The sequence below is a fragment of the Haemaphysalis longicornis genome, unplaced genomic scaffold (genome assembly GCF_048455015.1).
Source record: "Haemaphysalis longicornis isolate Haplotype H1 unplaced genomic scaffold, Haemaphysalis longicornis Haplotype H1 scaffold_11, whole genome shotgun sequence".
Classification (NCBI taxonomy): domain Eukaryota; kingdom Metazoa; phylum Arthropoda; class Arachnida; order Ixodida; family Ixodidae; genus Haemaphysalis; species Haemaphysalis longicornis.
The window spans coordinates 125,698,043-125,723,454 of NW_027526214.1; the positions used below are offsets into that span (position 1 = coordinate 125,698,043).

At 47.8% G+C, this 25,412-nt stretch overlaps 1 pseudogene; it reads right to left on the reverse strand.

The window, feature by feature from the left end:
* Positions 1-5,526: 5,526 nt before the first annotated feature.
* LOC144160795 (uncharacterized) lies at positions 5,527-22,076 on the reverse strand (annotated as a pseudogene).
* Between the last annotated feature and the right edge of the window lie 3,336 nt (positions 22,077-25,412).

A 25,412-nucleotide genomic window follows, 5' to 3' on the forward strand; every position in this document is an offset into this window, starting at 1 on the left:
AATATAATTTCAAAAAGACATCCCATTGTACCATCCACCCAACCTCGTCAAAAATGTTCAAAAGCAAAAAAAAAGCTGCCAAATTCAATAAAAAGCAGCGGAAGCACCGACGTTGAAACAGGAAAAAATATCAGCCCTTGCTTATTACGACATCGACAGAATAACACTCCCCCTCCCACTTTTTGTTTTCTACAACCTTGCACGGAGCACAGCACAACCTTGAACTGTGACATCTGTATCATCATTCCGTCGTTCCCTGTTCCTCTCCTGCACCACCAGCACGATCATAGCCCCCTCTGACAACAGTCATTCTCGTCACTCAGTGGAGTTATAAAGTACTAGCAATCACAATTTTATTCCATTCTTATTGTTAGCGACCGTAAATATTGTGCACAAATGCAATGAACAGACCACCTAGTTTCTCCTGCAGAAACAACGTTGGAGAACAAGGCAGATATCAAAAGAAAACAAAAGTTGGGAAGGAAGGGGGCATGAAATCGGGCGCTAAATAAACAGACGCCAAATAATAATACGATTACTTACACTAGAACACTGCCAAATTTCATTGCGGAGTGTTATCTTACTATCTGCTGCTTTTTTTAACGTTCAAATTGAGCGCCAAAAAACTCAGTTCGCGTTTTGTGTTTGTAAACTTAAAAAATATAACCTTCTTTATTATATTACACACAAAAAATAATAAGTTACTGTTATATTCAGTAAAATAGGCAATTATTTTTTGTTGTCGTTTTAATTTGTTTACGCAACCCGCTGCCAATGGCCGGCACCCTGAGTACGGCGTGCGGCGGCGCGGGCAGTTACCTCCTCGAATCGTCCCGTGACCCGTCTTGTGCCCGTCTGGCGTCGATTGTGATGTGTGGTGTACCGTCGTGCCGTTAAACAAGCGCAGTTATCAGGGTTAATTGGGTCCCTCGTCGTTTTCGGTTGTGGCTGTCGTGTTCGATTTCGCGAAGAAATATTTGAGTACAACTTTGCACCTTTCGTTTGGCGCTTGCCCCTGAACGTCGCTCGCTCTTCTGCGTCGTTAAACGTCCTGGCAGGTGAGCTGTCTCGTCACATTTGCCGCCTTTCTTGTCACTGGATGTCGTTTGTAGCTGTGATCGCCGCTTTAAGGATTCGTTAACAGGAGCCCGCGTGTATATTGTTTAACTGAACTGGCTAGGTTGAACCTAGAGGGCTGGTCTCTAGAAAGGCGATGTGCGAAAGAACATTGTGGTGCTTGCATTGAGCGCTGAACGCACTGGCGCTAACTAACGCAGCGGCGCTCAGTAACTCAGTAACGTTTCCCATTCCGGAGCACTATACTGAACAGCTTCAGAGTTCACCACTGCGAACCACGCCTTACGCGTAGTTTATCAGAACACGGGCGGCTACTCCTCTAAACTGTGCTGCGCAGCGTTTACGGCTTCGTTAATCACCGCTGTCGTTTGTGCCGTGTTGGGAATGGCGAGGGAGAATCGTTTGCGAGCGAATGTGCGCGCCTCGCAAGCTTCGTTGCGTTTGCGGCGAGCCACCTCACCATGTGTATGGTGCCGCTGTACGCGGGCATTGATTTTGGATGAATGTTGTGTTGCCCGAGTTGTAACATTCGTGCACCCAATAATTTCCATTCTTGCCTGTGTGGTAATCATGTGTCATCCTGTTTTAGACCTCTGGACGGTCTGAGCACATCACTTCCCACCATTCAACCGGACAAGAGCCACAAGCATTGTCAACAGCGTTTGGCCGCCAGAACGTAAGTTTTCAAATACAGTTTTGGTAGCACAGTGGGCTATACATACTTGAATAATGTTCGATCACTTGAATGTACAAGTTCTCGCCCCCGTAACAATTATTGGTGTTTCATGCATAACCTAACATGTAGCCACTAAATGGCAACCTTTGTTGTTAATTTCGGAAAACTCAAAGTTTCACCCAAAATCATAATGTGGGCGTAGCAGTTAATCACCATGTATACGAATTTCCTGGTGTTAGTCATGTTTACGGTGAAGCCATATTTCTTAGGTACACAAAAATGTTATTACCTTCGTAGTTTAGTCTTCGATAAAGCCTTACCAGTTCTGTTTTCAGCTATTTTCTGGATGTTTATCATGTGAATTGACAGTCCTTGCAGTCCACTTTTTCAAATAGTTAATGTAACTGCCCATACCATTTAAAGAGGCCTGATTGGGGTTCTGAAGGCTGCGATTTACGCACGCTAGTGCTGTACCGCCAATAAAGAAACATCCTTCCACAAAGAAAAAGATTTGAAAGTGTAAAGTATCAGCTGCATTATTCTTAACTGGAACATGCTAATTGAAAGGCCTGGGGCTTTTCCTGAAAGCACTGTGGATGTTATGAGACAGGAAAACCACTCAAACACATCTGTCAAGGCCGTTGCTGCTCCAAGATGCAGGCAAGCATTGAGTCTTCTGAGCAATACATTACACCCTTTTTTTTAAACAACCGACGTGCATGCTGAACGTACTCCTGATTGGGCGTGTGCCAGGCGCGTAGCCAGGAATTTTTTTCGGGGGGGGGGGGGCGTGGTCGACCAAAAGATGGGACGGGGAAATATGTAGGCAAGGCATCTTGCGCGTTGTTTTGCAAACGAAGCTTGAAATAACTGACTTTAACATGCGATTTGTGTATGCTCAACACTAACCGTAAAGCCCACCTTAAGGAGCTTAGATGGTGATGATAATGATGATCACCTAAATTCCCGTTCGCTGGTCTATGGGCAGGCCACGGGCGATTCATTCATCCGCAGAGCAGGTGGTTAGGTGGACCCGCGCTCGTGAGCGTGATCATGAGTGCGCTCGTGAGTGGTGCGCGGTCCCCGAAGTTTGTCAGGCGGAAGTGGAGGCCAACACTGGTTGTTTACTATCAAGATCCTCATGTTTTATAAAGGATTTTCCTTTAGAAAAGGGACTTTTTCTTGTCAGCTATGAAGTACAGTCGAGCACGATTTGAAGGTTATCGCGCCAGCATCGAGCGGCCAAGCGGGCCACCAGCCCACGGTTTCGTTTCGGAACCATGAAAATCGAGATTTCGCACTCTTCGCTCCCTTGTTGGCTGTTCCATGATACAACAATGGCCCGCACGACTGACTTGCCACCCTTTGGGTTTCAAGCTGTACATTCGTTGTTATCAAGCACAGACTTGGACTTGTTTGCCCTTTATCTACGCCGACGATAACGGAACTTGCATGGAATATTTGCTAAAGCTGGTGTTCTTTCTGCTTCGTTTGAAAGAGTAGCTTTCCCGCGACAACCTTCGAATCGCAGTAGACTGTACATGCGATGAATTCGTATATTATGGTGGTGAAGCTAGCAAACGTGCGTCTTTGTCCTTAAGTAATCGCCTTTTGTTATTTTTTGTGCTAGTAACGTGAGTAGTAAACTTGCGCTAAGCGGAACACCTTATTGCACTGCTGTTGAATGTTGAGCTTGCTGCACGTTTCTTAAACTTCATTATATTTCTATCTGTTAAATCGAAACAGACATGGCTTCAGTAAAATTCTGGTTAAGCAAATACAGAATGCTGATCCTAACCAAGAGGGAGGTCAATGAAACAGTGGAATAGTGCCAAAAAAACAAAGCTCCGCAAAAAGGACCCTTAGCGAAAAGTAATATGCTTTAAATATGCCCCAATACATTTCACATATATTCAAAATGCATTTCGTATTTTTGAATACACTTAAAATAGATTAAAATATATATTTACGAAATTTTCACCCCACATTAAAAATACACTTTTAAAAGTATGCAAGAAATACAGTCATTACAAATGAATTCCAAATACATTTTAAACGCAATGTTATGATTGAATGCAAGCTGAGCACAATTAAAATGCATTTCAAGTACATTTTGTGAATACATAATTAACATGCTGGAAATGCACTATCAATGTAATAACAATATGCCCGTGAGAAGTTCGTTTTAAGTATACTTGAAATATACTTTAAGTACATGGTCAGTATTGCTAATGTAAAATAAAATGCATTTTAAATGAATTTCACCAGCATCAACTTATTGTACTACAAATACATTACCAATATATTAAAAGTGTTTTCGAAAAAGTGTGTCTTAAATATATTTTAAATGCACTAAAATGCATCATAAATAATTTCTGCTGGAGAGTGAACAAACTTCTTTTGAATCAAGCCTCGCAGCTTTGGGAAGGCCAATCAGCAGTTGTTATTTTCGCGCTAATTGCACTAACACTAACATTCACATCATGAATTCACATCATGGAAAGTTGTACCATTTATCATTCATATGCCTATTTCAGCTGTCGATGTAAATGTTTCGAGCCACATGCCTTTTCTCAAGTACCTCTGTAACTGCTTTTGTTGCCTCCCGTTAGTTAAACAAACCAGCATGAACAGTGCGGAACAGGATATAAGGGGGGGGGGTATTTTACACAGGGGTCATAATTCTGTGAATTTAAATGGCTCAAGCATGGCAACACCAACGCAACATAAAGCAAGGCGCAAAGCACGGATTTCTGCAGACTTTGCAGAAACCCTACCACCAGAAGTATACGACTCCTTGAAATGTGTACAGTACAGCATTTCGTTGAATGTCCAACAGCAAACTATATGCTGTTAATAGCCCAAATGTTTTTTGTCTTAGGCTCTTCTGCTTTCATGATCACTGAAAAGCAAATTCATGCAGAAATATTTTGGTTGAAATATTTTAGTTATTGAATGACCAAGCACACCAATTTTTTTTAAAGTTCAGTTTATTAGTCCTGCATAAGAACCCAAAATAGTAATCAGTTTACATTTATTAAACGTTTTTAAAAAGGATTCAGACACTTAGGGCTCCTTGCCTGTGGAAATGCAAGAGAATGACATTTGATTTCAAGCTATGGGACCCCTGATATCGCTTGGTAGGTCTGTTATGATCATGTCATCATTTGTTGCGTCTTCATTACCACGAAAATAAACGTCGTGCAGGTAGGCTTTGTGTAAGAGTTGCAGTGGTACCAGCTGATTTTAGCAGCAGCCAGGGTGTGCGGGGCGCTAAGACACAGAACGATGCCGGTCACCGTGAAGTGGTTCCAGGCCCACATGGGGGCGGTGAGCACCGGAGAGAACCGCAATGAGGGAGCGGACCGGGCGGCGCGTGCGCTCACAAGTCGCGACGCGTGCCCGAGCCCCCGACATGGGGAAGACGAAGACCGCGACGAGGTGCTGCCGATCACCTCCTACCGGGAGGTGTTGGAGTGGTAGCAGGAGGGCAGGCGAGTGTACCCGCCGCCCCACCGAAAACTCACGAGGCAGGAGGCGACGACGCTACGTCAACTACAGACCCGAGCGGTATGGACACCGGTGGTTGCAAAACACGTGTGCCCTGAGGTGTACGCAAGTGATGTGTGCGCGATGTGCGGCAAGGGCAGGGCGACCATGGCGCACATACTGTGGAACTGCAAAGTGAGCGAATGGACTACGGACGCGTTGCCACCGAGCCTGGAAAAGGCGGTGGCAAAGGTTGACTACGACGCCCAGCGCGAGTTCGTCCATCAGACGTTGGTGGCCCTCGAGCGACAGAGGCCGAAAGCGCAGCCCTGCGAAGGGGCGGTGCGAGTGGGCAGCTGGAGCCGAGCGGCCCGCCAACGTGACGTTTAGGCCGCGTCACAACTTGCCGGAAATAAAGATGTTGTTTCTCTCTCTCTAGCAGCAGCGAGCAGCTACCTTTCCGATTGATGTACGGCACTTTTCTGTTTCCTTGCATATTCTTCTGAAGCGTACTTCTCCGGGCAACCACATGGGCTGCTGTCGGAGCAGACACTTCGAGGTTCGTTGCAGCGCACAGCACTACATAATTGAGTCTAGCAATGCAATTGTGTCCTCACATTACCATCGCCGTTATCCTATTCGTGGGTTCATTTTATTCCGTTATTGTAACTGACGGCTTGACCATGTGTTCACTCGTTTGCCCTACAATTTGCAACTGTAGAATAAATGTGCTTTGCTGCTTCTATAATTACCATGTCCACCCTGTTGGCGTCCAGTGATGCGACTGATTAGTCTCCTTACCATACTTATGATCTTACCCCTTTGCAGTTTTTTTTCTTCCTTGCACTTGTAAGCCATACTGTGGCTGTAGCCAAAAATTTCTTCAAAAGGGCAAGGGGGGGGGGGTATTTTGTAGAAAAGAATGTGAGCACTTACGGGCTACCTGGAAAAAAGTTTTGGTTGGGGGAGGGGGAGTTTAAACCATGCCCCTGCTTGGCTGCATCCCTAAGCCCTACAGATACTGTCGGCAAAATGTCACTACTTCTGCACTTGCAGGCCTCAACGCATGCAAACTTTTGCCCGTTAAAACTAAGGATTGGGTATCACGCAAAGGATGAGAGTCGAAGTCATTTCATAGCACACGTGTTTGAATTGCAGACTAAAGTCCACCTATTTTCTTTATGTCAGCCATTTAAATCTCCATACTTTGGTTAACACCACTACCGGACACCATAATTCCACATGATGGGCATGTAATACTTTAACATCAAACAACATGATACTGACCTCGTCCATTCAAAGCATAACGAGCAAATAGCAGGGATCACGGCATCCTTTGCCAATTTTATTAAAACAAGCCAGGAAATAAGTGAAACTGAAATACAACCGACACAGGCCAAAATGTCAGTCATTTTTGGCAATAACCAAAAGCATCACAAGTTATAAAAATTAGATGTTTATACAATACAATATTCCAACACTGTTTTACTACGTTTTGACTACTCTGGTGCAGCACTACAACTGCTACACAATATACAAGGTTTCATAGACACAATTCCAACATCACACTGCGCAACAAAAACAAAAAAGGCAAACAGAAATTGTTGTCCAGAGCAATGCTATTTCAAATATTTACAGAAAGTTCTAGTTTGCGAATATTCATACAGAAACTAAAAAATCCATACACCAGACAGATAAGAAGTGTCAAAAAGGAACATAGGCATTAAACACTGCGTATATATCTTGACCTCACCATGTCTGTTTGAAAGATCTTGGTGTATGATTTTTCAAGAGACAGCACCGGAGACATATCAGTGCATCAATGATAGGATAGCAGTAGTTGTAGCTGATCTAAAAAAAGTTATTTTAAAACTAGCACAATTAGAAACTCCAACATCCAGGCATGATGATGATGAAACTGTTTTCTCCTAATGCGCAATATGGATTGGAAGGATGAAAATAATTGTGAATATATGCAATGGGAAAGTTGACAATTTACAACCACAAAGGCAGAGCATGCACAATAGCTATGTTCATGTACCCAAGTTCAGGAGTGTAACTACATCTGCAAAGGTAGGGAGACCAAATGGCTCAAGTGCAATATATCTAGAGCAAGAAAATTGTAGCATTGTGCTAGATGTAGACACATATGGCAAGATTATTATGACTGACCACAGGATCGAGGAGCAGAATAAGGCTTGGTTTAGATAAAGAGCAAAAGTGCCCAAGAAAAGAACTGAACCCCGTCTGAGACGTGATCACCAAGACTTACATTCGGAGTGATGCCACAAAACAGATTTTGGGGGTCGAAGAGAAAGAAAACATAAATGATGATCAATATTGTAGCGTAAACGTAGCAACTGGTCAACAGTAAGGGGTATAGTTTAATAAGAAAGAGACCAAAAACCCTAGAGCAGACTAATGGCGTCTCCGCTTGCTGAGGGAAGCCCGCGCGAGAGAGAAAAGTCCTCTTCCTCCTTTAGCCGGGGTGTTCCCGTGCACACCCAATCTCGCGCGAACGAGGGATTGACGGCACCGCCCTGCGCTTCTTGAGTGCCTCAGAGTTGCCTTCTAATGACTTGACTGTGGCATTGCCCCCCTCTTCGGAAGAAGCATCGTCTCGATGCTCGAAGTGCGGGTCACCAAGAAGTAATAGATGACGGCCCCGGAACGAGATAATGGAGTGCTTCATTGCCGAAGGGTAACCATCACAGGGATTCGGCAGGGAAAACGTTCAGTCCATCAGCACTGTAGAAGACATGGCTAGTCTGTGTTGTAGTACGGTTTCATTCGGACCACGTGCACAACCTCTGGAGTTAGCCTGACGCGTCGGGAGCAGGGTGCCCTTCCATAAGGTGCCACTTCATAGTTGACGTCGCTAAGGCGGCGAATAACTTTATATGGCCCGAAGTACCGACGAAGCAGTTTCTCAAAACGTCCACGCTGTCGAACTGGTGTCCAAACCCAAACCGCGTCCCCTGGTTCCTAGAACACGACCCGCCTGTGCTCGTTGTAGCGAGCAGCATCGGAACTTTGCTGACGTTGAATTCGCTCCCGTGCTAGCTGGCGTGCTTCCTCGGCTCTTTGCACGAAATAGTCGGCGTCGCCGTCTTCATCCTCATGGACCGGAAGCATGCTATCAAGTGTCGTAGTGGCAGTGCGACCATAAACCAGCTGAAATGGAGTCATGGCTGTGGTCTCCTGAACTGCGGTGTTGTACGCGAAAGTTGCGTATGGCAAGATCTCATCCCACGTTTTATGCTCGACGTCGACATACATTGAGAGCATGTCGGTAAGGGTCCTGTTAAGTCGCTCAGTCAAGCCATTCGTCTGCGGATGGTAAGCAGTTGTCCGCCTGTGAGATGTGTGAGTTAGTACCATGACGGACTGCATGAGGTCAGCTGTGAAAGCAGTGCCCCTGTCCGTTATGACAATCTGGGGAGCTCCATGCCGTAAAACGATGTTGTGGACGAAGAACTGAGCTACCTCAGCCGCAGTTGCCCTTGGGACAGACGCTGTCTCCGCGTACCGCGTGAGGTAGTCGGTCGCCACCACGATCCACCTGTTCCCCTTCGTGGAGGTAGGAAATGGGCCCAGGAGATCCATGCCTACTTGCTGGAAAGGGGACATCGGTGGTTGTATTGGCTGAAGAAGCCCTGCTGGTTTCAAAGGCGGAACCTTCCGCCTCTGGCAGTCGCGGCAGCTCTTGACGTAGTGCTGAACTGTTCGCAATAGCTTCGGCCAATAGTATTTCTGGCGTATCCTCGCCAGTGTACGGCTGACACCCAGGTGCCCCGCCGACGTTTCGTCGTGGCAGGCGTATAGAATTTCCTGCCGCATCGCTGTTGGTACAACGAGTAAAAACGCGTCCGAGCTATTTCTGAAATTCCGCTTGTACAACACTCCGTGCCGGAGGCTAAAGGACGAGATGTTGCGGGCAAAGGCGTGCGGAATTTGGGCATTGAGACCTTCCAAATACTGGATGACAAGAAGCAATTCAGGGTCCTCTAGTTGTAGTTGGGCCATTTCAGCAGGAGTAACGACTCCGAGAAAGGGGAAGTCTTCGTCGGTGTCTGGGCTTGCCGACTCGACAGGTGCCCGTGACAAGCAATCAGCATCGCTATGCTTCCGCCCGGACCTGTAAACGACCGTCATGTCGTACTCTTGTAGGCGGAGACTCCATCTGGCGAGGCGTCCAGATGGGTCTTTTAGGTTTGCCAGCCAACACAAGGAATGGTGGTCACTGACGACATTAAACCGCCTGCCATAAAGGTACGGCCGGAACTTGTTGATGGCCCAGACGACGGCAAGACACTCTTTTTCAGTGGTGGAGTATTTCATCTCTGCCTTTGATAGAGTGCGGCTGGCATAGGCTAGAACTCGCTCGGCTCCGTCGTGCCACTGAACGAGGAGTGCGCCAAGACCGACGTTACTGGCATCGGTATGGATCTCCGTATGTGCGTGTTCGTCAAAATGAGCTAGTACTGGCGCTTTTTGTAGCCGGTCCCGCAGGTGATTGAAGGCGACTTCTTGCTCTTCTTGCCATGCGAAAGGTACGTCGTCTTTTGTCAGTCGCGTCAATGGTTCCGCCAGGTCAGAAAAATTCTCTACAAAGCGTCTGTAATAGGCGCAGAGGCCTAGGAAGCGCCTAACAGCTTTTTTATCGGCTGGTCGGGGGAAGGCTGCTACGGCTGCCGTCTTCTCAGGGTCTGGTGCGACACCGTCTGAACTGATGACATGTCCTAGGAACCGCAGCTGTTTGTAGCCGAAGTTGCACTTTTCTGGTTTTATAGTCAGACCAGCTGACTTTATAGCGTCGAGAACTAGTCGAAGTCGTTGTAGGTGGTCATCAAAGGTGGCAGAAAACACGACGACATCGTCCAGGTAAACTAGACACGTCTGCCACTTTAAACCGGACAAGACAGTGTCCATCATTCGCTGGAACGTCGCGGGTGCCGAGCAGAGACCAAACGGAAGTACTTTAAACTCATAAAGCCCATCGGGTGTGACAAACGCAGTCTTCTTGCGGTCTCGCTCGTCAACCTCAATCTGCCAGTACCCACTTTTGAGATCCAGAGAGGAGAAGTACTTTGCATTACGCAGTCGGTCTAAGGCGTCGTCTATTCGTGGAAGAGGGTATACGTCTCGTTTTGTTACACGATTTAGCTTCCTGTAATCGACGCAAAATCGTAAGGTTTTGTCTTTCTTTTGGACCAGCACAACAGGGGATGCCCACGGACTTGTCGACGGTTGAATCACGTCGTCTCGTAACATTTCCGTTACTTGGGTCCGGATGGCTTCTCTTTCCTTATAGGACACGCGGTAGGGATGCTGGTAGACTGGCTTGGTCGTTTCGTCGACGATGATGCGATGTTTGGCCACAGGCGTTTGTCGAACTTTCGATGAAGTAGAGAAACATTCGCGGAAATCCTCGAGAAGGGCTGTCAGCTGCCGTTGCTGCTCTGCCGACAGGTCAGGGCTGATGTGGATTAACCCGACAAAGTCTTTCGGAGCCGATGCGTCATGCCCACCTTCTCCCACAGTGCAAACTTGTGCCGCTTGAACGAATTCATGCGAGGAGGCGATGGCGGTGCCTTTTGGGACGTGTTGAAGCTCGTTCCCGAAGTTTGCCAGCACCACATTCGCACAGCCGTTATGCAGGCGGATAAGGCTCCTTGCGACACAAATTTTTCGTTCTAAAAGCAAATTCATGTTGCCTTCCACTAGCCGTTCGCAACTTTCAGCCACGTCCCCCTTAACAAGGATCAGTACGCTGCTTCGTGGCGGTACCACCACGCTGTCGTCCACTACGCGGAGGGCGCAGAATTGCCCTGCTTCTGAATCGTTTCTGGCGATGGCTCGTTCGGTGGAGAATGTAACGGTCGATGTCTGTAGGTCGATGATGGCGCCGTTCGTTTGCAGGAAGTTCATACCCAGTATACGTCCCTCGAGCATTCCGGAAGTACGATGAAATCGCCCACGTAGGTGTACCCCCGTATAGTAACCCTAACCGTGCATTGGCCTGTAGGGTTAACCAGGGGACCGCCTGCCGTGCGAATGTGAGGCCCAGTCCACTGCGTCAGTACCTTCCTCAGCTCTCTTGCCAGATTGCTACTAATTACCGAGTAATCCGCACCTGTGTCCACCAGCGCAGTCACGTCGTAGTCGTCGATACTAACGGCAAGGTCACATGTGGCTCTTTTCCCATAACGTTCTAGATGCGTCGGTTCCGATGTACGTCGTCGTAAACACGATGGAGGATCTTCGCTGACGGTCTTTTCAGCGGCCCCACCTCCAGAGGTCGCTGGTTTCAGTTTTCCCGATTGGGGCTGGGCGAGCGCCGCCCAGGCGAGCTAGAGGAGAGACGAGGGCTCCGCGACCTGTAACGTCGGAACGATGCTGGCGTGGTTTCCGGCCGAGAGGGAGCGCGCTGCGCGAACAGATACTGTTGAATTTCGGCAGGTCTTTCACCGTTCCGAGGGCAGGGCGCGTTTGGAGGGAAACCTCGAAGGCTAGCACGGCGGTAGGGGCACGACCTGTACAGATGACCAGCCTCCCCGCAGTGGAAACGCAGTGGTAGCCCGCCCGGCGCACGCCACACGTCCGTCTTGCGTACGGCGCTCCGTCCAGCAGGAGGGGCTGGGCAGTTTCCAGGCTGGCGACGAATAAAGACACCAGCAGACGACAGGGCGTACGCGTCGGTAGTAGCAACGGCGACGTTCGAAGCAGCGTACGTAGGGGCTTCTTGCAGAACCGTGGAGTATGTCATCGCGCTCTCCGAGATGCGTGAGGGCGGCGGCATGTCGAGGTTCACCGGTGGTTGAACCGCTTGTTTAACCTCCTCTTTCACGAGTTGGGTCAGAGAAGCGTACGTCGGTGAGGCCTGAGGCAGTTGTAGGAGGTGAAGTTCCTCCCTAATCACTGAGCGGATGAGCTCCCGCAACGTGTCACGACTGGTCCCCGAGGCCGAAGCAAACACGTCCACCGACGCGCAAGCAGGGTGGCGGTCGTATTGTCTGGCACGCTGTTCTAGCGTCCTTTCCATCGTCGTCACTTCCGTAAGAAACTCAGTCACGGTACGTGGGGGATTGCGCACAAGCCCAGCGAAAAGCTCCTGTTTCACACCTCGCATAAGGTGACGAAGCTTTTTATCCTCAGCCATGCTCGGGTCTGAACGTCGGAAAAGACGGGACATCTCCTCGTAGTACATCGAAACGCTTTCATTGGGGCCCTGGTTTTTGGAGCGCAAAGCGGCTTCAGCCTTTTCTTTGCGGTCAACCCGGGCAAAGGTCTTCAGAAATCTGCGCCGGAATTCATCCCAGCTTGTAAAATCTGCTTCGTGGTTTTCGCACCACGTCCTCGCACCGTCTTCCAAGGTGAAGTGCACGTCATGCAGCTTCCGCGCTTGATCCCATCCATTAAATCTCGCGACCCGCTCATACAGCTCAAGCCAATCCTCCGCGTCTTCGAAGGCGTCTCCATGAAAACTTGGAGCCTTTCGCGGCTGTTGGAACACGCACTGACATGGCGTAAGGTTGTCGCTTGCCATTGTTTGGGCCGTAGGGTGTGCCGCTGCTGCCCTGGATGTCGCCGCTGCTGCCTTGGATGTCGCCGCTGCTGCCCTGGATGTCGCGGGCAGAAGTCCGTACTCAGGCGATGCACCTCGAATCCGACGACTGGTGCGTTGATGAACGGGCGTCAGCTCTGTTTCACGCGCCCGGTCTTCAGAGGCGGTGTCCTCGCTGTGCATGCGAGATTCGCGGCTGGTACCCAGCACCTCCACCAAAAATGTAGCGTAAACGTAGCAACTGGTCAACAGTAAGGGGTATAGTTTAATAAGAAAGAGACCAAAAACCCTAGAGCAGACTAATGGCGTCTCTGCTTGCTGAGGGAAGCCCGCGCGAGAGAGAAAAGTCTTCTTCCTCCTTTAGCCGGGGTGTTCCCGAGCACACCCAATCTCGCGCGAACGAGGGATTGACGGCACCGCCCGCGCTTCTTGAGTGCCTCAGAGTTGCCTTCTAATGACTTGACTGTGGCAATATGTTCACAGTGCTTTTTCACGGTTAATAGTCAACAGAGACTGCCAAACGGGCACCTTAACATAACAAACTGACAATAACAATTTTAGGCAGTGCAAGGTATTAGGAAACCTGAAATGAAGAAGAAAATGAAAACAGAAAACTTACTTTATCAAAAACAACTTAAACGTTTTGTCACCACAACAGCAGTATTGCTTGAATCACACTGGCAAAGATAATGGAGAGATGGTACCTATCAACCCAGATCATAGGACATCTTACTACATAGGTACATGACTTAAGCCAAAGTGAAAAAATATGTAACACAAAAGAAAAAAATATGCCCATGCACTCTGTACATATGCTTATAAGGTGAAGAGAGGTGACAAAAAAGAATGTGCCCATGCACTTTCTACAAGTGGTTAACCAGCTGCACCAGGCAAGCAGGTAGTGTTTAACACACTTAAACTTAAACTTAACTTAACTAAACCTAAACACTTTTAAACTTAACACATAATGAGTCCAGGCGGAAGCAGCACGGACTGTGCTGTTTGTAGTGATAGCAAAACAAAAGGAGGCAGGAGGGAAACTTTTTCTGCAAAAGCTGCAGTAAAACCCCTGGCCTGCACCCACCCAGGAGAATGTTTCGATCAGTTTCAAACACTGCCCAAATATAGGTAAAGAAGTTGCAAGCACAGAATGCAAGAGAAAAATAAATATCCTGAGTTTTTCTTGCGCAGTTTGTGTTTTTCTTTGTGGCACCGGAAACGTGCAAAACAGTTTCAGACCGGAGCGGCGGGAAAGTGGGTAAAAGTTTTGGACCGGAAAGGGTTAGTCCCGCCACCTGCTGCAATGGCTCAGTGGCTAACGTGTTGTGCTGCTGAGCCCAAGGATGCGGGTTCAATTTCCAGCAGTGGTGGCCCCTTTCTGATGGAAGCGAAAAGCAAAGATGCCTGTGTGTTGATATTTCAGCGCACGTTCACGATCCCCAGGTGGTCAAAGTTAATCCGAAGCCCTCCACTATGCGTGCCTTGTAGCCCGGGTGTAACTTCGGCCCGTTAAACTCCCCAATCACAACTACCCAATCCTAATCCCGCTCAACTTGATTGGGCAGGGCAACAATTAGAAAACTTTCAGGAGTACACTCCATGGCAACACATTTTTTCTTCAAGGCACTGGGACTACATGCCATTGTGACGGCTGTTCGCCTCGTTTCTCGCACAGCCAGAAAAGAAATTCCCAGTTGCAGGTCTCTGAATGGAACCGTGCGCACCAGCTCCAGCTTCTCTACTAGCACCAAGAGCTCTGGTGTGTTCCGAAAGGAAGCCAGAGCTTGTATAACTCCAACTGTGCCATCCTCGAGCTCAGCAACACAATTGACCCTCTTGGGCATGTTGTATGTTTCAGAGTGCCACAAAATGCCATTGCACTGGAATCTACTGTAGTACGTTATCTGTGTTGGTAGGAGCCCCAGGTGGTTCTCCAGAGCAACTTCAACCGTAATATCTGGGCTAGAACAACTCTGCCCCGCACGGGGCACCTTGAGCAATCTTGGTGACGGTACTGGCGATACCGCGGACCCCGAGCCCCCAAACATACGCTGTATCCAACCGTGGCAATGTGTTTATAGGTGAAGGGTTAGAATCCACGAACGGTGGCCGTCGGAGCCCAGGTCAAGCTCCGGCGGATGGGCTCCCTGTCTGTTCACCAGGCAGGGAGCTCCGGGACCTCTTTGGCTACCAGGGTAAGGTCAAAGAAGAAAGTACCCCCGTCTCCCTGCTTTTTCCTATGACATATGGATAAATCAAACCACCCCCCCCCAGACGTGATCGGCCCCCGAAAAGGGGCCGCACCGAAGTTTCTTTTCCACCACTTCCTAACTTGAGTCCTCCGAAACCAAACAACTATCCTCGCTTCATCGTGATGGAATCTGTAGACCAATCAAAACCTCTTGCTTCACAGTCTGTATTTCTCATTTCAAAGTTTCTTGACGGTATTGTTGGAGGGTCGTATAAGGCCAAAAAACATCCAACCGGTGAAATTCTTGTCGAGGTCAGTAGCCAGGATCAGGCCAATAAACTTCTTGCTCAGACCAGCATCGCCGATCTGCCAATCCGAGTCACGCCCCACCGCAGCCTAAACAGCTCCCAGGGCGTGATTTCCGAGTATGACCTACTAAATGAATCTGAAGCTGACCTGCTGGAGGGCCTTCGTAGTCAGGGCGTAACAGCGGTCAGGCGCATAACCATCCGCAGAGACGATAAACAAATACCGACAAAGCACCTCATCCTAACCTTTGACAAGTCCATCCTTCCAGAATTCATCAACGCAGGTTACATCCGATGTTGAGTCCGGCCGTACATCCCGAACCCGCGGCGCTGTTTCAAGTGCCAACGGTTCGGGCACGGCACAAACTCCTGTCGCGGCCGACTTACCTGCGCAAAATGCGCCCAGCACGACCACCCGTCCGACAACTGTAACGTTCAACAACGTCTTTGCGTAAACTGCCAGGGCCCACATGCGGCCTACTCCAGAAAATGTGAAAAGTTCCAATTAGAAAAGAAAATCATTAACATCAAGGTCACTGAAAACATCACCTTCCCAGAGGCGCGGAAGAGGTTCGCCTCTTTCCCTCTGGGGAGGTACGCCGACGCAGCTCGCCGGGGGGCGGAGAGCGGCGTCTGGTTTCTGCGGGGACCCAGTACCGCGAGTCGGACTTGGTCCCGTCCCCGCCCCCCCCCCCCCCCCTGGGTTGCCTCAGGCAGCCCAACCCGCCTCCGCACCGCTCGCTGAGCCAGCAGCGGCTGTGGGGGCAACCACGTCTGGTGGAAGCGATGCTGCATCCTCTACTTCCACTCCAGCGTCCCAAACCAGAAGAGGGCGCAGACGAGATGGAGACGGAGGAACTAGCGGCAGCTCCCACCCCCGCCGCACCGCCTGCGCCATCCGAGGTGTTCCTGAATCCCTCGGTGTTTGCGGGCAAGGAAAAGCGCGCACCAAAGGGTTCGCGGTCCAAGGAGCCTGATCCGTCAGGCGCTCTGAGGACTTCCGAGGATGAAATGGACGTCGGTCCGTTCTTGTCTGCGGTGCACCGCAAGGAACGCGTCCCGACGCCAAAGCCTCCCGACAAGCCAAAAAAGACGAGAGTCACAGCCCCGAAAGACCCTACATAAATAGTCACACTCCAGTAGCTCTAATACATAATAATGGGAAGAGAAAATATCGTTCAATGGAACTGCAGATGCCTTCTAAATACTTTTGACGACGTCTATGAGATTCTGCATACCAATCAGCCAAGTGTAATGTGTGTTCAGGAAACACATTTGAATTCTAAACACACAAATTCCTTGAATAGTTACCTGGTATACAGAAAGGACAGGGATGGCTGCACACACTCTTCTGGCGGTGTGGCCATAATCGCCCGGAAATCTTTAGCATGCCACCCTGTCACTTTGAACACTATCCTTGAGGCTGTAGCAATACGCTTAATAATATTTAAAAGGTTGATAACGGTATGCTCCATATACATTCCTCCTGATGTCACACTTTTGAGCTCTGACTTCGAGGCGCTGGTTGACCAGCTGCCCGAACCATACATTCTAACAGGCGACCTTAATGCTCACAATTCTCTTTGGGGCTCTTCTCGTACGGATGCCCGGGGTCGCCTGATAGAGAGGTTTCTTACATCCTCTGGAGCATGCCTTTTCAACAATAAACAGCCTACATATCATAACATAGGACACAACACATACTCATGTCTTGACTTGGCTATTGGCTCCGCAGTTCTCTTTCCTCTTCTCGAGTGGGGTGTGGGAACTGACTCATATGGCAGTGACCACTTCCCCACCTCACTTACATACATAGGTAAAGGCCCATGCAGTCCATCTTCCCATAATAGGTTCAATGAAACACGAGCTAACTGGAATACATTTACAGAGACATCCAAACTACACCACACATCCATAGGACACCTAAACGTTGAAGAATCTACCCAACTCCTCACGGCGCACGTCCTCGACGCCGCCGAAAAGTCCATTCCCCACGCCTCTGGTGCTCCGCGCAACCAGCGGAGGCCGTGGAGGAATGAGGACTGTAGGCGGGCGCGAGAGGCCCAGAACAAGGCGTGGGGTATCCTTCGTCGGTACCCCACGTCGGGAAACCTCCTCTTGTTCAAACGGGCCAAGGCGTTAGGAAAACGTGTGCGCCGTGAGGCCAAACGAGAGAGTTGGGGTACATTCATAACATCAATAAACTCCTACACAGACACAAGGAAAGTATGGACACGAGTACGCAAACTCAAGGGACAACAAACACACAGCCTGCCTCTGGTCAGCACTACAGGGGACACACTCTAAGACCAGGCTGACACACTCGCACAACACTTCCAACACGTGTCCAGTTCAGCACACTACACGAACACTTTCCTGAAACATAAAGCCTGTTGTGAAAAGAAGTCCCTACGCGACAACAACAAATCACAGACTTCTTACAACTCCCTGTTTTCACTACATGAGCTGAGGGCTGCTCTAAGCACGTGTAAACCCTCAGCTCCAGGCCCAGACAACATTACATATACAATGATACAGCACTTACACGCAGACACTCTTGTAACACTCCTTCACCTTTAAAACAAGATATTTCTTTCGGGGCACATTCCAAAGTCTTGGAGGGAGGCCATAGTTGTAGCATTCTTGAAAGAAGGGAAGGACCCTTCCTCTCCTGCTAGCTATCGACCCATTGCCCTGACCAGCTGCCTGTGCAAGCTTCTCGTGAAGATGATAAATCGCAGGCTCGTGTACTTCCTTGAGTACAACGGTCTTCTCGAGAGCTGCCAGGCAGGCTTCAGGGCGGGGCGATCAACGAACGATCAACTCGTAGCTCTTGAAACATATATAAAGGATGCCTTTGTGGATAAACAATTTTGTCTGACGGTGTTTTTCGACATAGAGAAAGCCTATGACACCGCTTGGCGGTACGGTATCCTCAGTGACCTAAAGTCAGTCGGTGTTGCGGGCAACATGTTGAACATCCTTTGTAGTTATATGTCGGAGAGAACCTTTCGCGTCAGAGTTGGTCGTGCACTGTCAAATGTTCACGTGCAAGAAAATGGCGTTCCGCAAGGTGGAGTGTTGAGCTGCACTCTCTTCATAGTAAAAATGAACTCTCTTGGAAAGGCACTGCCACCTACAATCTCTCATTCCATGTATGTAGATGACGTGCAGATATCCTTTAAATCGTGTAACCTGTCCATCTGCGAACGTCAAGTCCAGCTCGGCGTCAAGAAACTTGCCGGCTGGGCTGACAAGAATGGCTTTAATCTTAATCCCGCGAAGAGCTCTTGTGTTCTGTTCTCCAGGAGGCGTGGCGTCCACCCGGACCCAGACATCACTCTTGCGAATGTGCCGATTCCTGTGAACAAGGAGCACAAGTTTTTAAGTATAATATTCGACGAAAAACTTACATTCATCCCACATATCAGACAGCTCAAATGCAAATGCTTAAAAACAATGAATATTCTTAAGGTCCTTTCACATCAATCTTATGGGGCCGACAAACAACTCCTGCTGCGCCTGTACACAGCGCTGGTGGGGTCTCGGCTCGACTACGGCAGTGTCGTGTATGGGTCGGCGACAAAGACCGCACTGAGAATGCTCGACCCAGTGCTGCATCTTGGCCTTCGCCTCTCATGTGGCGCATTCCGCACTAGCCCTGTTGAAAGTCTTTATGTCGAGTGCGACAAATGGTGCTTAGGGCATCAGCGGGAGTATGTTGACCTGTTGTATGCATCCAAGATCGTGTCTCTGACCAACCATCCTTTTAATCCCATCATGAAAGATTCATCAAATTTACAACTCTTTTTAAACAGGCCATCTATTCCCTTGCCGTTCTCTCTCAGAGTTAGGGAGGAGGCTTCTGCACTCAATGTCCCCCTTTCAGACACGCACAAGACACCCATTCATAATCTCATCGCACCATGGCATCTTCGTCCTGTATCATGCGACCTGTAATTCACTCTTTTAGAAAAAATAGGGTACCCAGGAATGCAATTCTGCAGCACTTCCTGTTCCGGCAGGACAAGTACAGGTGCGCAGAATTCTATAGCGACGCGTCGAAAACTGGTTCTACAGTATCTTGTGCAGCGCACGGATCAAATTTTAGAGTAAGCAAAACAATGAATTTTCATAACAGTATTTACACGGCAGAAGCATATGGCATTTTACTCGTTTCAAACCACATCATCAAACATAAAATTCCCAAGTCCATTGTGTACACAGACTCTCAAAGCGTCGTACAGGCACTGTCATTAGGAAGGTCATCTAAAAACTATGTGATAAATGCTCTCTTCAAGGTACTAATGTCTGCATATGCCTCAAATCTTGAAATAACTATATGCTGGGTACCAGGGCATTGTGGAATCCCTGGCAATGAGGCCGCCGACCAAATGGCTGGTGATGCTGCTCTCATGACTACAGTTGACGTTACAACAGTACCTTACACCGACCTAAAGACACACATCAGACGACAGCTTCGTAACACATGGCAATTACACTGGAGTCAACAAACAGACAACAAACTACACGTAATAAAACCACAACTGGGACGCTACATAACTGACTCACACAACAGATACACTGAAGTCGCCCTGGCTAGGCTGCGGATAGGCCACACACATGTTACGCACTCCCACCTGCTCACTGGAACTTCGGGACCCACGTGTAGCAGGTGTGGAATCGGCCTATCCGTAGTCCACATACTAATCACATGCAAGGCACTTGACACAACACGACACAAACATTTCCCTGAATTATACAGACGACACATTCCTTTGCACCCATCATACTTTTTAGCCGACGAACCAATGTTTTCTAGTCAACGTGTTTTTGAGTTTTTAGCTAAGGTAAACTTTCTGCAGCTCTTGTCATATCATGTGTAATCACCCTGGCCCTATACACCAGCCATCTCCATTGTCTTTTGTTTTGCATCACCTTTACTTTTAGTCGCATGTCTTAGTATGTACGGTCTCATCACAATTCAGTAACTTCTTCTTTGGCGCTCTTTGCCCATAGTCGGCCTTGCGCCAATAAAACCCAACTATCATCATCATCATCAGAACAACTCTGACGCTGGTAACCAACTACGTCCCCAGGGAGCACAACACCAGTCCTGCCAATCGTTTGCCGGCCACCCATCCTCTCAAAGAAGGACCTTTCTTCTTCCTCCTCGATTTTGTCGGCCCAGAGACACAGGTGCTGCCACCAAACGAAAGTGCGAGCAATCTGCTCTCCAACGTGCTGCGTTCCCGAAAAATAGCCCAGCAGAACTGCATTTCGTCCCTCAAAGGGAAAGCATGAGGTAGGCCACAACGGGCCCCAGGTTTCCACCGAGTCTGCCAGGTGGAGCAGCTGGTGTACATTACATGACACATTTCTGGCTGTGTACAGTACGCCCATTTGCACCACAAACTTCTCCAATAGGGCCCGTGCTTCTCGTATGTCCTGCTGGGTGATCTCTGCTTTCAGGAGCAGGTACACACCATAAGAGAAAACAGTAAAATGTTTGAAGTACACGAGCGGCAAGACTGGCTTCAAAACAACATAGCCATAAAACAGCAACACGGCCTGTATCTCCGACGCCTTCCAATACAACATGTCCTCAAACTTTCTTGGGGTGCGGGTAATTTCCGTTGGAGGAGTTATTGCCAGCAGCAAGCTATTAAGCTCTTCCATACGTGTGCCAATATACCAGCCACACTTATGGTATTTACTCTTAAGCCACAGCTTGAGCAGTTGCCGCATCACTCCCAGGCAGGCACAATGCTGGTAGTCGGGGATAAACCCGTCAACCACGTCAAAACGGGGAAGGGTCATGGCAAGGCAGGGACCAGTCACTCCTTTACAAGGTGCAGTAAGTGTGCCCTTAATGGCATCTGCTACATGTTTGCGAGCCGTTCGACGCTCTGGGGCAGTGTCCAAGAACTCGTACGACTTTCCCCCCCGATGGTAACACCAACTACACCCCTGAAAAGCATTAAACTTTTTACAGTTTCGGACTGCAGAACGAGCTGCTGCATCCACTGAGCATACGGCAGCAAAAACTCTCACGTTAACCTCCTTTCCATCTTTCATACAGGAGAAACCAGTGGAAAGCTGCTGAAGTTCTTCTGTGAAAGGCGTTAGGAGTGCAGTCATGTTTGGTTTGGAAAAACCAAACCACAGGGCAGGCATCAGCATGTTCTGCTTACGTGCAGCAGGTTCCAGTTGAGCTATCTGACACTGAACCGGCCAAATCTCAAATGTCGATTTTTCAAACACTCTTATCCCATCTGTGTTCCAAATGAGAGATATGTCGTCATCTGAAAAATCTGCACACAATCTCGCATGCTCAATGCCATCAAACACATCCTGGATTGTGTCTCCTCGAGCTCTTTGTGGAAGCCACTTCAGGTTTTTCTGAGCAAGAATCCTTTGTAACTGCTCTTTGAGAGGCATCACTAAAAAAACGAACAGAAGGCAAGATCTACATCCCGATTGCAGTTTTCACAGAAAACCTGCTTCGTGCAAGTTTCTTGCCCCAGGTACCCCTTACAATACAAGCAGTAAAAATGCTTTTCGGGTTCTCGCACATCAGCACCCAAAGCCTTCTTCAGCAGGTACTTTGATCGTGGTGCTATGCCTGGGTCAATCGCATTCAGCATGTTGAGCAAGTCTGTGGTGCCCTCGTCGCTAATTCTGTGACGCATCACATAGGACATGAGCACAGCTGACACCTGCAGTGCTTTTTCGGGAAACGGAGCATTTTCTGCACCTTCATCAGAATCTTGGTCCTAAAAGAAGAATAAGGCAAGTCACATAAACTGCACACAAAAATTCTGCCCATGGCAAAAAACATCCAGCCAGCTCTTCATAATACTTACTTGGTCACCTCCCGTCTCTTCAGAAGCTCCGGTGTCCACACCAAGTGCTGCAGATGAGACCCTTAGGACTTCTTCCTAGTATGATAAAAGTAAAACCTGTTAGTTTAGTGACTCTCCACTCGTTTTAAAGAGGCCATGTAAATACAGCACGTTTGTTTTATCTGAAAGATCTGGAGTTTCATAATGCCCTCAATGCTTGCCCGGCAACAAACAATGCTTTCTTCACTACGACATTAGGCTGAAATTTCCATTCTCCCGCTAAATTGTGTCTTTCGTGGCATTACCTATGACTTATTCAGAGAATGTACTTTATGCAAACATTAGTATGTTGACTACGGCCACCGAGAATGGTAAAGCATCTAAATGGTTGCCTTGTTTCCTGTCTGCCTTCATAGATGGTGTGACAATACCACTCATGAACCGCTGTCCTTATGGTTGATTGTAATCACTCGTGAAAACTTGGGCATGATTGACAAACAGGGCCACGTAAGTGGTGACATCGTTTATGCCAGTTGGCCAGTGTCAGGTGAGAAGCCAAATGCACCTGATGGTTGTGCAGCTTCAATTAGCATATTGCACACAGTCTGCACTGACGTTTGTATGTTTACTGTTAATAATTTTCATTATTTACCTCACCATTCTTACTGCTATAAAAAAATTGGCACTAATTTCAACCCCAAATGGCTTGTTCTGCAAGCTTATAATGCCTGTTTAAGTTACATTGGATTTTCCCGGCCTCAGACAATTGCAATGAGCTGCCCATAATACATCATAAGTGCAGTTTAAAAACGTAGCTAGGGTGTCGCATGTTTATTCTGTATTTTCCTCATTGTTAAGCTTATTATAGCAAAGTTCGTGTTAAAAGTGGGCCAGAGTTGTTTTAATGAGGCACTCTTTTGAACGACCAAAGATTCATTTTGTTTTCACAGCCCCTTTCAAAAATAAAATGAATAAATTTGCCTTCGATTACCTAGTATGAAAGTCGGCTTAAACAACCTGTATAGATCTGAAATTTTTGAAATATTTAAGTCAAGCATAGCTCCTATGATTTAAAAGACTTTTAAAATGCACGCCTTTTATATGACACTGTCGGCTGATGGTACTAACAGTCGTTCCTTTTTTTTTTCTTGGCACTCTTTGGCCAAGTAGCCCTTGTGCTACGAAACAACACAAATCAGCAAATCACTGGCACTACTGGACCAAAAGTCAGGAACTTCCAACAGTTCAATGCACATTGAATTTTTTGTTTGAATACATAATAAAGCAGAGCATTAATAATTGATTGCCTAAGTTTTCCAACCACATGACTAGTGACATCACAGATCCAGTTGCCTGGTAGGCATGGCCATACAATTTCCAAGCTTTAGCATGTAAATTTACCTTTGTTGTTTGCATTCCTTGACTCATTTGCTTTTAATTAGTTTTTTTATCACACCAGGTGAAAAACAGCTTAGAAGGAAAAATACCTAATTAGGAATTGAAATCATTTGCAACCACAGGGACGGCAAACATGAAAAGGGAAAATTTTTGCAATTTACCAAGGGGAATAGTGTTAAATGCCTGAAAACAAGGTATAAATACTCTCAGTCAAGGTCAGTACTGAGGTTCCTTATTTGTATTACTCCCAGAACTTTAATTAGGAGACATGGAGGCATAGTGACTGAAAGCGCAGGAAAACGCAGGACAAAGGGAGGAACTACAGAGCACGAGCGCTTGTTTAATAATGCTTGTGCAGTAACGACTAGCAAGCATATTCAACTACCACTCAGTGCAGGGAAACAATTGAATCGCGGTTTAATTGTCTCCAACTTTGAAAAACTGGTTTCACACCGCGTGCACTAAAAAATATTATCCATAAAATAAGATAAATATGCAGAAACAAAAATGTTAGGAAGTCCAGAAGTGAATGAGGCCTTCAGCCTAAGTAATAAAAAGCAGATCGATGAATGTACCTAATCTGGGCGAGTTCTCAGCTTTGGTCCTTACTACGAGAAAGAAATAAGGTGCAGAACTAGTATAGGGTGGGTTCCATTTGGTAAATGCCTCTCTACTTTTTTTTACTACAAAGAATGGTGTACTCCAGTGCTAAATGACTCTGCTGAAGCTTGACATCTTGCTTAGCACCTCGAAAAAAAGCTTAGGTTAACTGCGTAAGCTATGAAAAGAAGGATGATAAGAGTAATGTTTTTCAGATAGGAAACAAACGCCATAGGTTAGAGAGCAAACTTCGGTAAGACATTCTAGTGCAAATAAGGAACTAAATTTATTTTCAGGGCACTTTTTGCTTACGCCCTTTAAGGTGGAAGCTTTATTTGTTCCCCTTTAGCGCTATCGTGCTTGCGACTCTACCCTAATTTCTTTGCCTTTGGCACTAATTACTTCGATAGGCAGACTGGCGACACTGCACGTTAGATTCCCCAAAATCCAAGTTCTTTTGGCTCATTTGCTTGTACTCATGTGCTGTCACGTTCACCTGTCACGTGGCACGCACTAGGCTAACTCCTAATCTCCCGCTGACAACGTGCGAAGGTAGCATAGTGCTAACCCACATGTCTCTTACTTTAGAGAGCAGTGTCCCATTTGAACTGAAGTGTATTTTAAAGCAAAGCTTCACTACTTTCGTCCAGTGGTATCGCGGAGTTAACCTTTTGACCGGAGACACGCCCCCGGCAGCACACCCCTCGAAGCGCATCACGCGATTTGCCAGGCCCACTGTCGGCGCTGTGCACAAGGCCCTATTTTAAGTCGTTCTGCTCACATCTCAGCCACTGCTATCACGGCGGCAACGCAGCGGACAGCCGAAGAAACCCGCAGCCTCCAACACATGCTCCCCTGGGGCGTCTCGGAAGATGTGACTCATCTTGTGCCGTGTTCGCCGTGAAAGAGAAACGCCGCGTTCGCCGAGAATAAAAGTGAGGCCAGGCCTCCTTCTGTGAGCGTTCCACATGACCGAAAGTCTTTGGGCCGGGGTCGGCAATAGAGCTAAATCAAAGGCTAACCAAGCGAAATAAAGTCTCAACCAGACTAAGCCGCAACCATTTTTTATTTACTCTTGGCAGTGATGCTTATTTTGTGCACCTAACAACAATGATTTTTCACAGGCTAAGCACCTTAAGAAAGAGCTGGGCCAATCCTTGAACCCTTGATATAGCGAACAGAAAGGACCCCTAGAGTGCCCTAACAAAATGAGGTGAAAAATTGGATAAGTCTTTACAAAACCTCCAGGGAAACGCACAGA